This window comes from Coturnix japonica, chromosome 11, assembly GCF_054131305.1.
Source record: "Coturnix japonica strain WE chromosome 11, WE-NBRP24, whole genome shotgun sequence".
In the NCBI taxonomy this organism is placed as follows: Eukaryota; Metazoa; Chordata; class Aves; order Galliformes; family Phasianidae; genus Coturnix; species Coturnix japonica.
The window spans coordinates 16,923,406-16,941,543 of NC_140673.1; the positions used below are offsets into that span (position 1 = coordinate 16,923,406).

At 37.9% G+C, this 18,138-nt stretch overlaps 1 long non-coding RNA gene across 1 annotated transcript in view; it reads left to right on the plus strand.

The window, feature by feature from the left end:
• The first annotated feature begins 431 nt into the window (after positions 1–431).
• Positions 432–18,138, plus strand: part of LOC146759044 (uncharacterized) — a 162,956-nt gene continuing 145,249 nt past the window's right edge. The window contains exon 1 of the long non-coding RNA XR_014933024.1: positions 432–625. This is a non-coding gene — a long non-coding RNA (uncharacterized LOC146759044). The remainder of the gene's footprint in view (positions 626–18,138) is intronic.

Genomic DNA, 18,138 nt, shown 5'->3' on the forward strand with positions numbered 1-18,138 from the left:
GTCATGGTGGTGTCAAATAGGAATATGTTCTGTCACCACTGCTTTGTGGCATGGCTCTTGATTTTATTACAAGAGGAAGAACAAATAAATTAAAAACAGACATGACAAGTCTCAGCAACAGTGTGGCGACTGATGTAGACTTTGTTCATAGCTGTCAATTCATGTGAGACCATGGCACGCATACTATGAATGGGCAGCTGGAAAGATTTCAAAGATGATCACGTGGAAGAATGACTCCATCCAGAGGTGCTTGGTGTGAAACTCAGTATGGTTCTTTAATGTAATCTACATTCACACAGGAGCAAGATAGAAAACATAGCAAAGTTTTTCTGTGTTCTAGCCAAAATTATGTTGATGAAGAAACATTCAGTTTGTTTCTACAGTGTGAATTAGTGTTGTGATTTTGTAATTTGGGTCGTGTTGCTATTCTGCATCAGAACATCGTGTGGGATAATGGGAGTCAAGGAGACAAGTTTTTTCTCTTTTTTCTTCTTTTCAGTGGATTGCCTTAAATGGGCATGGGGGGTGGGGGGGGGGACCGGAGGTCGGGATGGGTACAGGTTTCGCCCGGTTCCCTGCGAGGAGACAGCGTGGTTGGAACCTTCCCACCTCCCACAGCCCGCCGGTGAGATTTGGACTTGTTTTTCTCCTTGTTGAAACTCTCACGTTGTTGTTTAGTGTCATTGGGTTCATTAAACTGCCATTAGTTCTCAGATCGTTCCTTTTTTTTTTTTTTTTTTTTTTTTTTTTCCATTTCTTTTTTTCCCTCCTAGACCCGTTCGCAATCTCCCTTCCCCTCTCTCGGAGCGCACGTGGCTGAGCCGTGCCGTGCCGCACCGCGCTGTTAGAGAGGGGAAGTACTTCGTTTCTTCTCTCCCCGGGTTTGTTCCCTTTGTCACAGAATGAGCTCTAGAGAGAACTCCGTGACAATTAGTCACTTAGTTGACCAGTTACCAGATAGAAATTTATTTGGGATTTTTTATCTAAAAAATTATTTATTTTGCAATGGTGGCAAAGTGCCGCTGAGAAGCAGTGGAGGAGGGCCATCTCTATCACACTGAAGGAGACTGGAGAATATGCAGTTCAGTTAAAGCCTGTTCATTTTGGCATGTTTCAGTGCAAAAAACGAACAAAGAAACCAAAACTTACTTTTTTTTCTTTTTCTTCCCCCCCCCCCCCCCATGCTTTTCCTGTGTATGATTCAGAGTTTACCCTCTTTAAAGACAAGTGCTATTTACAAGGTCCAGATTTCCTAAAACAAGGAAGCAAAACAAGGGACAAATACTTTCTTGTATTTTAAAACTTGTTCTTCCATGATTTTTTTTTTTTTTTTGCTATCCAGTCATTGTTTCTCTGCATATTTAGAGTTTTCCTCTGCGTTCAGGAAACACTTGTGCCGTGCTGCTGGCAACGCAGGAGCTGCAGCTCCTTTGTTTCTTTGAAGCAGAAGGTATATATCAAACGTTTTGCAATTTCAGGTCTTGCTTTGCTTTGCGACCTCAGTAAGCAAAAATTTGCCCTGCTGCACTAATAGTTCAGTTATGTAATTTGAATAACAGAGTTAATCAGAACTTTCATTAAAAAAACTGATGCCATTCTTGATTGCATTTTATACACAAATTACCTGGGCTTTCCTTACCTACTAGTAGAATTCTTCTAGCAGAAGAGTTAAATTTAGTCTCTCCGATTTAGAAAATCCCTAGCATTTCTGTTATCCATCTGACTGGACACTGGTTTGGAGGAAAGCCAGCTGTGTGTCAGTAACGTCATGCTGTTGGGTGCCAGAGAAGCAGCATGATTGTCCTTCTTAACCCAGAAATTCAGCTGTGTGTGAGAGCAATTCACATCACCTGTGCTTCTGGGAGGACCGTGGCAAGTTAGCAGTAGTTCTTGTAAAAGCAAGTCAAATGGGGAGGCAGCACAACAAGGAAATCACTCCCTTCTCAAAAGGATGCAAAATATCTGAAACCTTTCCAGTAAGGTTTATATTTAGTTAGTGAAGAAGTCTGGGATTCCTTCCTGCTGCATACCCAGTGGTATATGTGTCCATAGGTCCAATTGGTCTTTAAAGGAGAGCTCATTTCAAGACTCTTCTACCCATGCTATCATAGTATTGCAAAGGACTAAGACCTGGGATCCTGCTGAGGTGAATGGAGTGAGTGGATCCCTGAGTGTTCTGGAATAAGGTATGTTCTTAGAAACTAAAAAACTGTAACATATCTGGCAACTATGAGTGCTGTTGAGTGTATGTGTAGTTTTCTTGAGCCACATGTGCCTTTTCTAAATGTATAGAAGAGCAGCATTCTGTTGACTTCACATTTCTTTTAATTTGTGTATGTACATATGCATTGCTTTTCTCCTGCAGTTTTCTAAGAGTTTTATGGCCCATTACTGAGTGAGTAAAATGTGTGCAGATTTTGCAAGCTTCTGCCAGGAGGTGTTTATTACTCTCATCATTCTTACAAAAATCATGTTCCAACAGGTTTGGGCAATGCACTAAAAGTGGCACATGTGTGATTTGGCTGTTTCACGATACCCTTACAATATTAGCAGCAGTAATAAAGCCAGGGAAATGGCCTTAGGGAAAGGGATAGACCTCATGTTAATTTGGTCATGAAGTGCTGATATGTGATCTTTGCTAAACCCAAAGGTGTAAAGAAAAGTTAGCTAATTTTCCAAAGTTGTTATCAATTGCTGGGATAGGCAACAAGCCAAGATATTAGTGTGGAAAGGTTTGTCAGCTTGTCCGTGTATTGTCCGTTTTGGGAGTGTGACTTCACTCTGTCTCAAGGATTGGCTTTATTGAGTGAGAGACAGTGCTTTAAAGAAACATTTGATGTTGCATTGACAGAGGTGCAAGATATTGTCCTGACAGTATTTTGAGGTTCCCAGGTATAGCAGTGAATGTTGCTGGTAAGTGTAGCAAAGTCATATGGCCAGTATGAATTTTTCTGGTATGCTGATGGATTACTTTCTTGTAGTGAAAGATCCAAGGTACATCTTCTTCTCTTTGCTGTGTCAGTGATAACAGCACTGGCAGCACCCCTATAGTTTATGTTCTTTGTGTTGTTCACAGTAACTACTTCTTGACCCTCCACTTACTTTTCATTTATCTTTGCAACTGTACAGCTCTTTTCTCCTGCTATTTCTGTGCAGTGAGTACCTTTTCTGTGTGTTCTGCTTAAGTTACAGAGGACTATAGAGCTTATGATAAATTATGTTTCTATTTGAGTTTCTTGGTTTTTTTTTGTTTGATTGTTTTATCTTTTAGGAAATATCTCTTCCATTGCTCTTACCTGGGCATTTGTGATCCTCCTATCATTCAGTACTGAGAAACAGCCTAAAAACTAATTTTTTAATGTTCACTGGGCCTTATGACTGGCAGTATTCCTTAAACTTTCTCATTTACTCTTGTTCCTGTACTTAAATTTAAAAGGTGTCACTGCTGTGATTTGAGGGGAAAAGTTGACTTTCACAACTGTAGGAGTGCTCTCCTTCCCAACAGAAAAATTTAAACCCTAATATTTTAAACCCTAACTTTCTAACTCTAGATAAAATTTTAACCCTGTAATTCCAAATTACTATAAAATCTTAGGTCAAAGTCAGTTTCTCAGATTTCAGACATGTAAGTGTACAGAAATTCTGGTCAAGAGAGGAAGTCTTATTAGTCATGTGCTTCAGGAGAATATTTCTTATCTGAATACTTTACAGATAAATTTAAAACATGACAAACAGATAGTAGAGTGGAGGAAACAAAAGATAAGCGAAATAGTGAGTTCTATCCAGAGTATCTAGTAGGATCCAAGGCTATCTAGCTGTCATGTTGAACACTGATCATTTGTTGAAAATTCATGTCTTTAAGTTAGTATCTAATTGTTTGACTTCAAGATCTAGTTTCTTTTGTCAAAAGATTTCACATCTCATGTAAATATTTTCCTCGTTCAGTTTTGTTTACAATCCCCAAACTGCTAAGAAGATGACAGTGACTCATACTCCTTCCTAGGAGATGGCTTGTTTTGTTCCTAGCATGATTAATTTATTCTGATTGCTGTTGTTTCTGGATTTATTTATTTTATTTTGAAAATAATAATAATTAAAAAAAAATGTTACAGTTGTCACATTTCCAGGATCATCTTTATGCCTTTTTTGAAGGGAAAATAAAAAAGAAGAAACAAAGAAAACCCTGAGATCCCCCTGTCCCTTGTCGTAGGAAATGATTTTAGGTGATAACTTTATGGCATTCTACTCAGCTATGTTATTCTGAAGTTCGCTTATGATATCTGCATGAAAATTATCCTGTTTCTGTGTGCTATTGCCCTTAATATATATTTCTTCCTGTAACCAGTCTATGAATGTAGCTAACTGTGAGAGCATAATCTTATTCCCAGATGCAGCTGACTGTTTCTTAGCTGCATATCTGGAGTGGGCACTCATCATCCCAAATCATATATGAACAAAACCTATGTGGAACTTTGGAGTTCGAACTGTGGAATGTGATGCAGAGTGCATTGGCTCCTACACTTAAAAAAATATTCCATTAGTGATGTGATATGTACAATACAGAAACATAACAAAGAAAATTATAAGTGTAACAGAAAATATGTATGACTATCTCATGATATTTCATATAGGACAGTACATGTGTAATGAACAGATTACAGTAAGGAGCTGCCAATTGGCATGTATAAAGTAGGAATAATAGTTTAGCACCCAGGATTACCAGGAAGAAACCATTAATGAGTTTTTGTGAACCTGTGTATCCTTTGACTGATAGCCGTAATGGTGGAGATTGTAACAAAGACAGCTGGGTGGCAGAGACAGAACATTTATATTTGCACCTCAGACTAGAATTCTGAATGAATTCAGTATGATAAAATTGCTGATTAATGAAAATGGCATTTAGTAGACAGGTTATGTTTGTTAACTCTGAACTTTTGTCTGAAGTGTGTCAAATATATCTTGAAATCCCATGTAAGAGTAAGCAATTAGAAAAGTATTCCATTGGTAAACATGAAACTTTAATCGAAATGAGCTTAGACTAAAATTGGGTTTTACTTGTGACCTTTTGTAGACACTGCTATAGCTAACAGTCTGATTTTGAGACTAGGTAATACATTTCTTGTTTTAAATCTGCAAAGATTTCATCTTTTTTGATAAGATTTATCAGAGTGAAAGTTGCAGCCTTGGAATGCACTGGATGGGAGAAAATAAAAATGGTTCATGCAGGCACTAGGGTTATCTTCCTTGTCAATATGCACCATATTTGTTGTTTGTGTTGTCAAATACCTGCTCGTGCTGGAGGAGGAAAAGAGGGAGACCTCTTTTCTTAACATTCATGCATTAGGTACATTCTCCTCAAGTTAACAGAGAGTTGAGACGGCTGTTGCCCTAATACAGTGTCATGCCAAAGGCAGTTCAGTTCTTTAACTTCCATCCCTTTCTTCTGCCCTTTGTTTTCTATTTCTTAATGGCTTCTCCAAGGGCTGATCATGTCTGACCAATCTGGTGACCTTCTATAATGGAATGATGGCACTGGTAGGTAAAGGTGGGACAACTGATGTCATGTACCTGGACTTGCACAAGGCTTTTGATGTGGTCTAACACCACATCTGTATCTCTGAATTGAAGAGATATGCATTAAGTGAATAAACAGTGGGTTGCATGATCTTAGCTGGAGGACTGTGGCTCTATGTCCAGATGGAGGTCAGTCATGAGTGAAGAGTTCATTGAGAGCAATGCTGTGGAAAAGGGCTTGGGGAGTCTTGACAGATGAAAAGCTGCACAAGCCAGCAGGTTGTGCTTACAGCCCTGGAAGGCAACAGTATCCTGGGTTACATCAAAAGGGGGATGTCCAGCAGAGAGGGGGAGGTGTCTGTCCCTTTCTACTCTGCCCTTGTGGAGCCCCATCTGGAGTAGTATGCCCAAATCTGGAGCCCCAGTACAGAAAGAATGCATGACTGTTAAGTAAGTAAGAGGAGTGCCATGAAGATGATCAAAAGTCTGGAGCACTTCTTCTGTGAAGAGGGGTTGTTCCTCAACCTTGTTTATCTTGAAGAAGAGAAGGCTCAGGGAGACCTTGTTGCAGTCTTCCTGTACCTGAAGGGAATTTACAGGTTGTAGAAGGACTAACTTTTTACATAATCTGATAGTGATAGAACTAGATGGTTTTAATCTACAAGAGGGTAGCTTTAAGTTAGATGTTAGGAAAAAAGAAAATAAATTACTTAGAGGGTGGTGAGGAGCTGGCACAGATAGCCCAGAGAAATTATAGGTGCCCCAACTCTGGAAGCATTCAAGATGATGTTGGATGGGATCTTGGGTAGCCTCATCTAATGGTTGGCAACCCTGCCTATGGCAGGGGGATTGGAACTAGATGATCTTTAAAATCCCCACCGACCTAAAGATTTCTATAATTTTATAATTTTTCACTTGCAACAGCCTTTCACAGAATCACCTTTGTTTTGTTTTGTTGTTTCTTAAAACTAGATTATTTATTTATGTATTTATTATATCTTTAACTGTTCAGTATTCAAATTTAATTTTATTTTTCTCTGAGCCTTTTTTTTTTCTGCATCAGTGTTTTTTGTGTGTTTTTTTTTTTGTTGTTGTTTGTTTGTTTTCTCCTCTTCTTTTTGCTGACCAGGAATATGGACAGTTACGTCTCTTCAGGAGGTAGCTGAAAAATCCCTTTTCTAAACTCTCCTAAACTTTCCAAACATTCAGTTGAATTTGTTCAGATTTGTTAACCGTGGGGCCTGGCTCCTGGTTCCTGGTCCTCTGGCAGTCTACAACGGAGCAGCAGTGGGAGCTCCCAGCTGGTCCTCCCTGATGTAGGAAGGAAGCAAATGATGTCCCAGGCTTTAAGCACCTGGTCACACACAAAGGCAGAAAGCCATGCACAGATGGAGTTCTGCTCATCTTTAGGCTGTAACAATATTAAGCTATCTAATTTATAGACAAAGGGCTGAAGTTGCCTGTTACTGCTGTTTTATTAGACTTGGTTTTCTCAGTGGGGTCCTGCTCCATGACTGAGGATTGTAGATGTTAGAACAATGCTCAGAATAAATTATGTGCAAGAAAAATATTCAGACTACAGCAATACACAGCAGCCTTATTTGCAGACCGTGCTGTCATTGTACTGCTTGCTGTTTAAACACATGAGGAGAAAGACCTTAGATAAAATACCTCGTTCAGTCAGAGTTCATTCCCTGATCAAGAAGTGATTAACACAGTGACACTTCTAACATCTTTGTAACAGTTGGTTGGGATTGTATCATTGTGGGTACAATAGATCTAAGTAGATTTTGCAGATCATTTTTTTATTATTATTATTTTTAATATCTATAAAGTACTGACCTTCCCTCTTCCCCACCCCAGCTCACCTAGTATGGCCTGTGTGCTCTGCTGCATCATAGGTATAGACTGCTCTGATGTAGGGTTGCTTTGCCATTTCTGTAGAGACATCCGTGTTTCCCTGCTCCTTCAGTTCATCAACTCTGGCCTCAAGGTGCTATACAAGTGCTTTGAGGGCCATTAAATGCTTGCACCACATTTGGATCAGACACATATATCTAACCTTATCTTTGAAAGGTCTGGAGAAAATAACATTGAAAAGAGATCTTCTGTTCAAGTTCATGCCCTTTTGACTAGTTTGAATTAACACTCACTTAGAGGGGGTAAGAAGTCAAAAATATGCCCTGAAGGTTAAACATTAAGTATGTAAAGCTAGACTTCCAAACTTCCATAATGCATGAAAATGTGTATGTAAAAAAAATGTCTGAACAAAACCAAAGTTTAACAGCTAATACATTTTAAAGTATAAGGATTTTTAAGTCTTTTTAGAGATTCCCTTTTGCTGGTTGCCTTCAGGGGAGGTGAGACAAGTTTTTAACCTTTGCAGCCAGCTCAATGGTAGAGAGGAAAGGAACAGCACAGAAGCAGAAAGAAATCTCAAATTCCAACTTGTGTGATCTTTGAAGGGCTTCAAGAATAAAAATCTTTAAAGATAACCCCTTATGTGCTACATGATCTGCATTTTGTCAGTCAAGCTCACAATCATTTCAGGACACAGAAGTCATAAATGTACAGCAAAGGCAGTAACCTTCTTTTCAGTGTTTCTGTTCTCATTTCTTACATGGGAAAGCTAGTAACTGACAGCTCTTCCAAACAGTTGTTTGTGGTATTTGGGTGTCCATTCTGAATGTTTCTAGTGACAGAATGAGAACCACCCTTCAGTATCTTGTACTGCATCAGCAATTTTGACATCTTTCATCTTGGCCCTCCCTAATTGATGAGAACTTGTCTGGCTTAAGTAGTCCTTGCTCTTCTTTCCTTATTTTCCTTTTCCAGTTTAGTTTGTTAAAGTCAGGGCAGGTTTCTAATTCAATTCACAGCAAGGCTTTCTTTCATTTGCCTTCGGTAAAATAGAGAAAACCATGATCTCTTTAATGTGCAGAGTGTAGAGTTCCTGCTATTCTCACACTTCCATTTGTTGACACCTGTCTGTTACTAAGTCAGCTTAGTCATAGCCTAAGTCTCAGCAATTAACACATATATCTCCAGTATACCAACTGTGCTGTGTAAAAAGACAAATTATTTTTTGATTTGTACTGAGGTATGGATGTGTACATCTTGTGGACTGAAGAGTCTTTGCTTCCATCTTTAGTGAGAAATATTCAAAGAACCCTCCTGGTTGCAGTGTTTGCTATTGGCACCAGTTCAATATATGTTCAGTAGTTTGTACAAGTGTTCTGGAATGCCCAAACTATTTGTCATTTAATAGTTTTTCTACCTGTCCATCTCTTTTTGATATCACTTTATGAATTTCAAAAGTTCAGAGCATTAGTGAGACAGAGGCACTTGAGTATTAGGCATTGGAGTAAATGAAAACAAATAATGCTGCTTTACATTTGGGATCTTAGTAATTTATTTATTTATTTTTCTGAATTTATCTTGCTGGCTATCACTTTGTCATTTGGTTGTGGATAAGATTGAAAAATGATATATGCATCTTGCTGCTTGGTGTCAGCACTGGCAAGCCTGTGTGATCATACTTGAGCTGAATATTTCAGCAAATAGCATGGCCCAGCAGCAATTGCTGAGCCCTGTCTATATTCTCTCTTTGCAGTGAGCAAGGATTTTTCATTTCATACATCATTTACGGCTTGCCACAGTGATTCTAGTCAGCAGCCACAAAGAGAAGGAAGAGAAATATATATCATTTGTTGCAGAAGTTGGACGCATTGAGTTGAAATTTAATTACACTACACCATCAAAAGCTACTCTAATAGACAAAAAGTCAACTATCCTTAACTCAAGATGATTAGGTTTGGGGTTTTTTTTTTTCCTTTTTTTTTTTTCTTCTTCTTCTTTTTTTTTTTTTTTTTTTTTTCTGTTGCTCAAGAGTTCTGCCTAGGCTTGTTGAACAGTAATTTTGCTGCTTTGTTGCAGTTAATATGCACTGTATCTGTTTAAGTGTGCATGTCAGCTGTATAAGTATGTTACAAAATAACATAGGCCTTCATCCTCTCGAAACAGCTTTTTTGTTAATGACACTTCACTTCTGAGAGGTACATCTCTTAAGCTCCTACAGAGTCTGCAAGTCACTAGTGGGCAAGAAAATCAATTAGCAAAAAAGAGGGGGCGGTGGTTCTCAGCAGGGATCCGCAGTCCCCAGGAACTCTATGACCTTGTAGGAAGGCAGGCCTTTGTTTTGTTTTGTTTTTTCCTGCTTATTGTCCTACCGAATTTCCTGGATTCTGGTCTGCAGTACCTGAAGCTAAAACAAGAACAAAAGTGACCAAAACCAAACAAAAAATTGATCTCATAATTATTTGCAGAAACATTCAAGGCTTCTGTAAAACTCAAGAATTGCCTATTGAGATTGGATCCTCGGATAAGGTATGTGTGAAACAGAAACACAAGCCTTCTGCCTTCTGTTTTTCTTTTTTTATTTTTTTTAATTTTTTTATTTTTAATTTTATTTTTTTAAACAAATAGTTGTCAATGTGCTGATGGGACAGCACTTAACAGAATTTTATGTCCATTCTTCTAATGCCAACAAGATGGCAAAGACCTTGCGCCTTTTCTGGGACCCTCTGTGGATGTTAGACCACAGAGATGGCTCTGTGTGTTCTTGACATCTTCTTTAAAGATAGAAAAGCAGCGAAAGCTATATGCCTGTAGCATTGACCTTATTTGCTTGCTAAGGGTATGGATCTGATGAGCTATGTTTGTTCTTTCAAGTTTCATTTGTCAAAATACGTAAGGTCATCATGGTTGCATGTATTTGACTTCAGGAGATGAACTGCTATAATTAGTTCCAACACACTTATTTTATTACACTTGCTTTAATAGCAATTGGGGGTGTTTTAAAAAATAAATATATCTTAATTTCAGAATGAATTATATTAGTTTTTTTGTTGTTGTGTGTTGTCTTAAATTTTGTAAAACTGTAATTAGGAACAGTAAAATACTTTATTTCTCTTTTGTTTAATTGAGTTAATGATCTCTGCAAAGAAACATGATATGAAGGGGTTTTTTTGTTTGTTGTTTTAGCTATCTCCAGGGACTCCCAAGAGAATCAGATTTTGCTGGACTCAAAACTGTAAGGAGTGCACCAAGAGTTGTCCCAGCGTGTTTTAAAAATCCTTCACTTTATTTCTGAATAAAGGTGAACTGAAACAACTTGAAGATAGGCAGCCAGGCTTGAGGCAGGTTGACCCCTCAGTTTGAGCAATTGTGTGTGTTTTTTCCTCACTGAGGTGGCAAAACTGGTACATCAATGAACTGTCTGTCTGGCTAGGCCACAGTTTTAAGAGCAATATGCCTTCCTATCCTTTTAATACTCTGCACTCCAGAAAATTGAGATTTGTGGTTACTAATGACAGAGGACTGTGTCATATCAAAGAATAAAGAAATCAATGAAGAGAGAACTAGGGAATTGCAAGAAGTTATGGGATAGAGAACTTCATTAGAGAGATTAAAAAAAAATATGTAATGAGACTCTTGTTTATTACTCTTGTTAATTCAGGGAAACTTACTACCGGCTGTAGCATTTGAAGGTTAAATTGTACAAAGAATTTCAAAATGAGTATTTTGGCGTCCAGGACATACAACTTCAGTATCCACTCACATTTAATGGGTAGATCTCAGTCTCAGACTGTGATCACCAGTTTCTAAAATAAAGGGCCCTTCTGGAACAAAACCGCATCACTGTGGCTGTGCTAGCGGCTGTTGTATTTATTTCCTTGTTTTCTTGTTTTTAGCACCTCCATTATTCCAGAGGAAATGAGTTTTGTATAATGCCTAACTTTTGTCTCTGTGACATGTAAAGATTGATCAGCTAATATTCATCTGCTATTTGGAGATGAGATGCATCAGACATGTACTGAGCATTATTTGGTTACTGATATCAAACACTTGTCTATTAGCAGATGTGTTTTTTTTTAAAACAAGTTATTTCAGTTACTGTGATGCATTGTATTTGTGAGTTGCACCTCCAGTTCTAGGGCTTATTAAGGGTTATCTATTTTTTTCTATGATTTGGCTTCTGGAGGAGGCCAAGATTCAGACTTACCAGTAAATGTAATTATTTTACTTATGGTGAAATGTGAGTAAATGCTAAGCTTCCGTGAGATACTTGACCAGCAGTATGAAGTGAGTGGGATTTCAGTTTTAAGGGTAAGGCTGGTGTGCTATGAACCCTCTGCTACTTGGCAGTAGCCTTGTGCCAGATCTTGCTGTGGGACACAGCATCCAGTTGAGCTTGGCCACTGGTGAGGTTGGGATCTTTTCCTGAGTGGCTTGACTGAGAACATTTGAAGGGCTAATAATGTGCAGCTGCCCAGTGGAGACAGATGTGCTACACTTGCTGTATTAATAGATTTCAGGGGAGGCAATTTCATTTATTAGGCACTAACTGAATGCTAAGGGTTTCTTTTTCAATACAGCCTGTCCTTGCTTGTATTTACTGTTATTGATACAGTAGACAGTGTTTTCTAATAACGATATCATCAGGGAAAACCATAGCATGTCAGGAAAGATTTTTTAATATGATCTATCATAAAAGCAATAACAGAAGCAGAAAAATGGGGAAGCAGCTGCGTCATTTTAACAGAAATCTAACTTCTGCAGTTAGAACTCTGGAATAAAATGTGCCCTTTGAAATTCTTACATTCACTGGTAGCTTATCCCCAGCTTTCCAGCCAAGTAGTTAGTACTGTGACATGCTTCTTGCCAGATTTTACTTTATATCTTTTTAGTTTAATTGAGTTAATAAATTACTACATCCTAATCATTAAAAAAAAAAAAAAAAAAAAAAAAAGTCAATGAACAGGCTACAAAAATAATTATATAATTCACTCAGAAATTAAGATGTTTAAACTGCTAACAATTTAAATCAAAGCAATGGTAATAAAATAAGTGTAATGTTACTAATTGCATCACTTCATCTTCTGAAGTTGAATGCATACATTTTTGTTGATTTGGTATATTTTGCAATTGTAAGTATAGCAATGGAACTTGAATACTTTCAACTTACTCAGCAGCACAGAGAAGTACATCTTTTATAGACTGAGAAGCTGAGCCTACAGCGATGGGGTAAAAATGTGCTTATAAGGTGGCTTCAGTAAGGCTGGTATGCAGTGCTGAGGTAGGAATCTGGCACTCAGCATCCAATGCCTGCCACCAGTTTCTCCTTCCTAAACCCTCTTGAAGTAGATTGATTAAAACTCCCAATTGATATGCTTAGTCTACGTTTGATAATTGCTAGTGTTTCCTACATCAACAGCAGATTTGAAGCTCACTGATGTTAAAATTTGTTTTGTTTTTAAATTCCAATATCCCTCCCCCCCCCCCCCCCCCCTTTCCCCCTGTCTGGATGGGCAGACAGCAGAATATGACCCAGCAGCATGACCAGATGGCCAAGAAGGCTAATGGCATCCTGGTTTATAAAGGGAATTGTGTGCTGAGCAGGGCAAGGGAAGTAATCCTGCCCCTGTATTCGGCATTGGTGAGGCTTCACCTTGAGTACTATGTTCAGTTTTAGGCACATCAATACAGAAAGGACATTGAAGTGCTGGAGCAGGTCCAAAGAGGGGCAACAAGGCTTGTTAAGGGCTTGGAGAATATACCCTATGAGGAGAGACTGAAGGAACTGGGGCTGTTTAGTCTGGGGAAAAGGAGACTGAGGGGAGACTTCGTTGCTCTCTTCAAGTACCTGAAAGGTGCTTACAGTGAGAGCGGGGTTGGTCTCTTCTCACTGGTGACAGGTGATAGGACGAGGGGAAATGGCCACAAGTTGCACCAGGGTAAGTTTAGGTTGGATATCAGGAAACGTTTCTTTACTGAAAGGTTTGTTAAGCACTGGAATAGGCTCCCCAGGGAGGTGGTTGAGTCACCATCCCTGGATGTGTTTGAAAACCATTTGGATGTGGTGCTCAGGGACATGATTTAGTAGAGGACTGTTAGTTAGGGTACTGTGGTTAGCTCATGGTTGGATTTGATGATCTTTAAGATATTTTCCAATCTGAGTGATTCTATGATTCTATAGTGAGCTGCAGCCTGCAGAGTAAAATTGATTTTGCTTTGGAGGTTTTGGCCTGGCTTTTTTAACACATTTGAGCTTCTGAGATCCATTCACAGAAGTTGATAGGGCTAACTTACTTCTGTACTTTGCTGCCACTGACTTTACTGACAGCTGGCTTTGTCCCAGACATGGAAATGTGATCAAACTTAAGCAGATATTTCATTCTAATGGGCCACATGTACTGTTTCAGCCTAAAGTGAAGCAAGGTTATATATATAAAAAAAGGCTGGTTATGATATCTTATATGAAAGAATCTATGTATAAGCCTCAGAGAGAAAATGTCTTTCATTGAGTAAGAAGCTGAGCTTGCAGTGATGAAAGAAATGCGAAGGTGTGTAATAATCAGTGCCCAAGATGACCCCAGGTTTTCTATCGAAATCAGCTGTCAGAGGATCTGACTCATTCAAATACATGTTTTGGAAATGTACCCTTCTACACCATTGCTTCATACCAATCAATAACAATTCAATCCTGGCAGAATTCAGGCAGAGCCTATTATAATCCATCTAAAACTGAATTGCTGTCAAAAAATTAGACATCAAGGGGATTGCCACACTAGAATCTGATGTGAAAAAATAGTGCCAGAGTTTAGTACAGTGGAACAGTTTTAGATTCAGCTTGGTAGCAACTGCTTAAAAATTTCAATTATATTGAAAATATTTGAAATATCTAGACATAAATGGAGATTAACGGCTTTGGCTTTGAATCTATCAGGAACTGAGGGAAGTAAAAATATGGTTATAGTTATGATTTCCCGTTGGTTAGAAATCTATTTTACTCTTGTATCAATCTGAAATAGGTATTAGATTTCATCACTGACCATTTAATTTCTATACAACGCCATCTACTCCTTCTGTTAGAAAGTGAATGGCATTTCCATTTTGGAGGAATGAGTAAGAGAAAGTTATCAGAGGAGTTTTATTTTGCTACAACAGAATATTACAGAATAACTCAGAATCTTCTTTGTTTTGGGTGTCCATTTAAAAAAAATAATCCACCAAAAATGTGATCTGTTTTCTTTTAATTTGAGTGCCAATTCAGGGATAAAAAAATCTTTTTGAACTAACCGTTATACTCTGTGATATAATATTTTAAAGAAAGAATGAAGATTCTCATTTGCTTCTAGTTCCCTTTTACAAAGGTGTTATTGTGAATAGAGATTTTATTATTAGCTATCTGCCAAAACAGTTAAATATTTATATTGTCGGAACAGTAAAATTCTCATTTTATATACTTACAAGAACTGCCTTAGGAGTACCAAAGCAAAGAGTACTTCTTTGGACTGATGGAGGTACCTTGAAAATGTTGCTTTTTGAGCTTACTGATGCTTTCAGGACAGGGTTAGGAAGGTGATACAGATGGGCTCATTATTCAGTACCCTGCTGTCTGGTTAAGTGCGCTGTTACAGATTGCTTGTGTGGATGTGCCATGAAGCAGCTCTTAATACCTGGGGAGATGAAATGGGGCCCATTAGGAGAAAGAAAGAAATGTGAGGTAATGACTGGTTAATACCCTTGGGTACAAGGGTGTAAGGTATTTGCTCTTGAAACATGCTTGTCAATGAGTGAAGAGGTAGTTTCCACGTTTGCTTGAATTGGTGTCCAAGGAAACAAGACTGATAGGGGTAATCAAATGTTACGTTATTTTGTGTGCCATGTGCATGTTTATAAGCCATTGGCTATCTTGCCCGTGTTGCATTACTCCCAAGACATTCCTGTCCACAGAGTAGCTCACTGCTTTCTCCTGCCTGCATTTTTCTTTACCTCCTGTGGCTGACATCCTTCCTTTGCCTTTTCCAAAAGCAAGGTAATTCTCCTCATTGCTGACTGTGATCCTGGGGAATTCAAAGACTGTCAGCCACACTCTAACCTTCTGCAGTTCTTTCTGCTTTTCTTACATGTTCTTCTTCCTTTGCTTCTCTCTTGATGCCTTTCTACTCTTCCTTGGTCTGGACTTAACTGTGACCTGTAAAACAAGGGGAAAGCTCAGCCTCAGCTGAGTCATAGGAAGGATTTGTAACAGTTAAAAATTATTCTATTAGGAGTATCTTCTGAACTAGAAATTGAAGTTTTAACTAGTCAAAGAGGACAAAATTACCTTTGTGGTTATAAATAACCTTCAAAAGGCATAAAAATACTTGAGTGGATAAAATACTTGAGCTGTACAATGTATTGAAAAGCTATGTAGTTCTCAGTTCTTGAGCTTGCAATTTTTGCTTGATGGTGACCGTACCTAATGATCTGCAGATATCTTTGATGGATAGTGTAGTGTGAATTGGTATTTACCCCATATATTGTTGCTGGTTAACTAAAAAAAAAAAAAAAAGTATAGGAAAAAAACCCACAGATAATTAAACATTGCTGCAGGCTTACTGAGACATGAAATATCTGCTTCTGTGTTGTCAGTTTCATTTTCTTGAGCTTCTTTTCTTGATGCTGCACTGGGATATAACTTAGGTATAGATTCTGATTTTTATCCTACATCTCTGCTTTTTTCTTTGATAAAATTTGCAAAGAGAGGTATTTGCATACCTCACTTGAGGTACACAGAATATTATTTTCATATTCTATTCGAACAACACACTCAGGTAATAAAACTCCTGTTTTTTCTTTAATCATATCTATGTAGATTAATTCATGAGTACAAGGAATTTCTTTTAAAATAATAAATTGCTTTGCCAAAGAAAATATATGGAAGTATATGTAGTAGTAGTTCACTGTAAATTTCTATGATCAGCCCATCAAAAATCTTCATATGAAATGGGTGCTGAATATCTTTTGCATCTTGCTTTTAATTTCCCTTCTACTTCCTGCTACAGCTATTTATCAGGATGGTGATTAAGTGGAGTCTACTTTACACTATGTCTTTTGAAAAATATCTAAATTAGGATGATCTAAAATTCCAACAAATTATGGACACTTGTGTTTCTTATGTTTGTGTTCCATGGGCAGCAATTTGCCCTGTGTTTTCCCAGTTCAAATAAATGAGATACAGCTGGGGGTTGGCAAGAGTAATCTTACCAAATCATAGATATTTTAAACATCTGGCAATAAACTGTAATTCATATCTATAAAGTAAAATATTTTCCCAGAAGAGGTACCTTTAGAACATGCTTGAAAGCTGCATCCAAGCAGACACGAAGGAAAGCTTTGTATCTTATTGCCACAGGCTAGGGCTTCAGTTTATAGTTAATTTATATGCTGTTCTTCTGAAATGCTGTAACTTTTATTATTAATCAATTTAAACTGAAAGAAGTAGTAGTTCTCAGAATTAAAAACAGACTTCTTTCAGTAATTGAATTCATCAGTCCAGTTCCATAAATAGTAAATGGGACTGAACTCAGTACAAGGAAAGAGTCAGTGGAGCTGAACTCATGTACATCACGCGCTTCACAAAATCTCTATTTCATTCATAGTCTTTTCTAAGCTCTTGTCAGTGACACTCTGAAAAGGGCTAACAAATGACTTTTCTAGTGCAATGAGTTATAATATTTCTTTAAAATCTCAGTTTAGCTTTTTCTGCATCAGATTTTGATGGCTGAATACTTTAATTATATTACCTTTTAAAATCTGTCCTGTTATTCTGTAAAACTTGGAGAAAAATACACTCTCTTCTAGAACACGCATTACAGATTTCAAAACCTCTCTGTTTCTACTCCTATCCAGTTCTCACGATACTTTATTACATCTCCATGAAATGCAGTACATCAACATAGCCTTATTCCCTACTTGGATGATTTACCACTGGGATCTCTGAGATAGTTGTATGGGTTGTCTTATGTGGTCAGAACTTCTGGCAGCTTATTGTGGTTCATTGGCATTGAATTAAATTAAGATTATTCTATTTTACTCATTTATTTATTCAAATTAAAGCACTGTGTGTGTGTAGATGAATGGGATGCAGTGAAGAGCTGGGAAATTTGAGCAGCCTAAAGGTAAAAGGAAATTAAAAAAACTCAAAGTAGAAAATGTGGTATCAGCAGGTAGTAGTAACTTGTACTTCAAATACATTAGAACATTCTTTTCCTCATCCTAGCAGTGTTATAGCTAACTTTTTAGTATTACAATGTTTGTTCTGATATGTTTAATCAGATGGGGTGGGTGCTGTTAGTAGAGTTTACTACTTCATGTAACGCTTGAAGAAATAAGCTACAGAAAGAGACTCTTAGTGGAATCTGTATTGTTTTCTCCTTTGCTCTCTGATGAGAAGATAAGTAACTGGTATTTGTCTTCTTTGAACACTTGCTCAGTAAAATTCAATTCTGTTAACAGGAGTGTCATGCTTTTCAAAGTGCTGAGCTGCATTAGCAGCTGTAGTAAATGGCAGTTCATTTCTAAAGTCTCGTCATCCTGTTACAATATCCAAGGTGACTTGAGTACCTGCACTATGGCAGTGGTGCAGCAGAGGCTAGAAACTAGGAAATAAAAAACATTTGGTGCGCTGTTTTTGCAATTCTGGCTTTCACTATAATGTTCTGGAGCTCTGTAACGCAGCCTTAGCCCTTTGCTAAGTAGTAGTAAAGCTACTACTGATGAACAGTGCATTTGAGC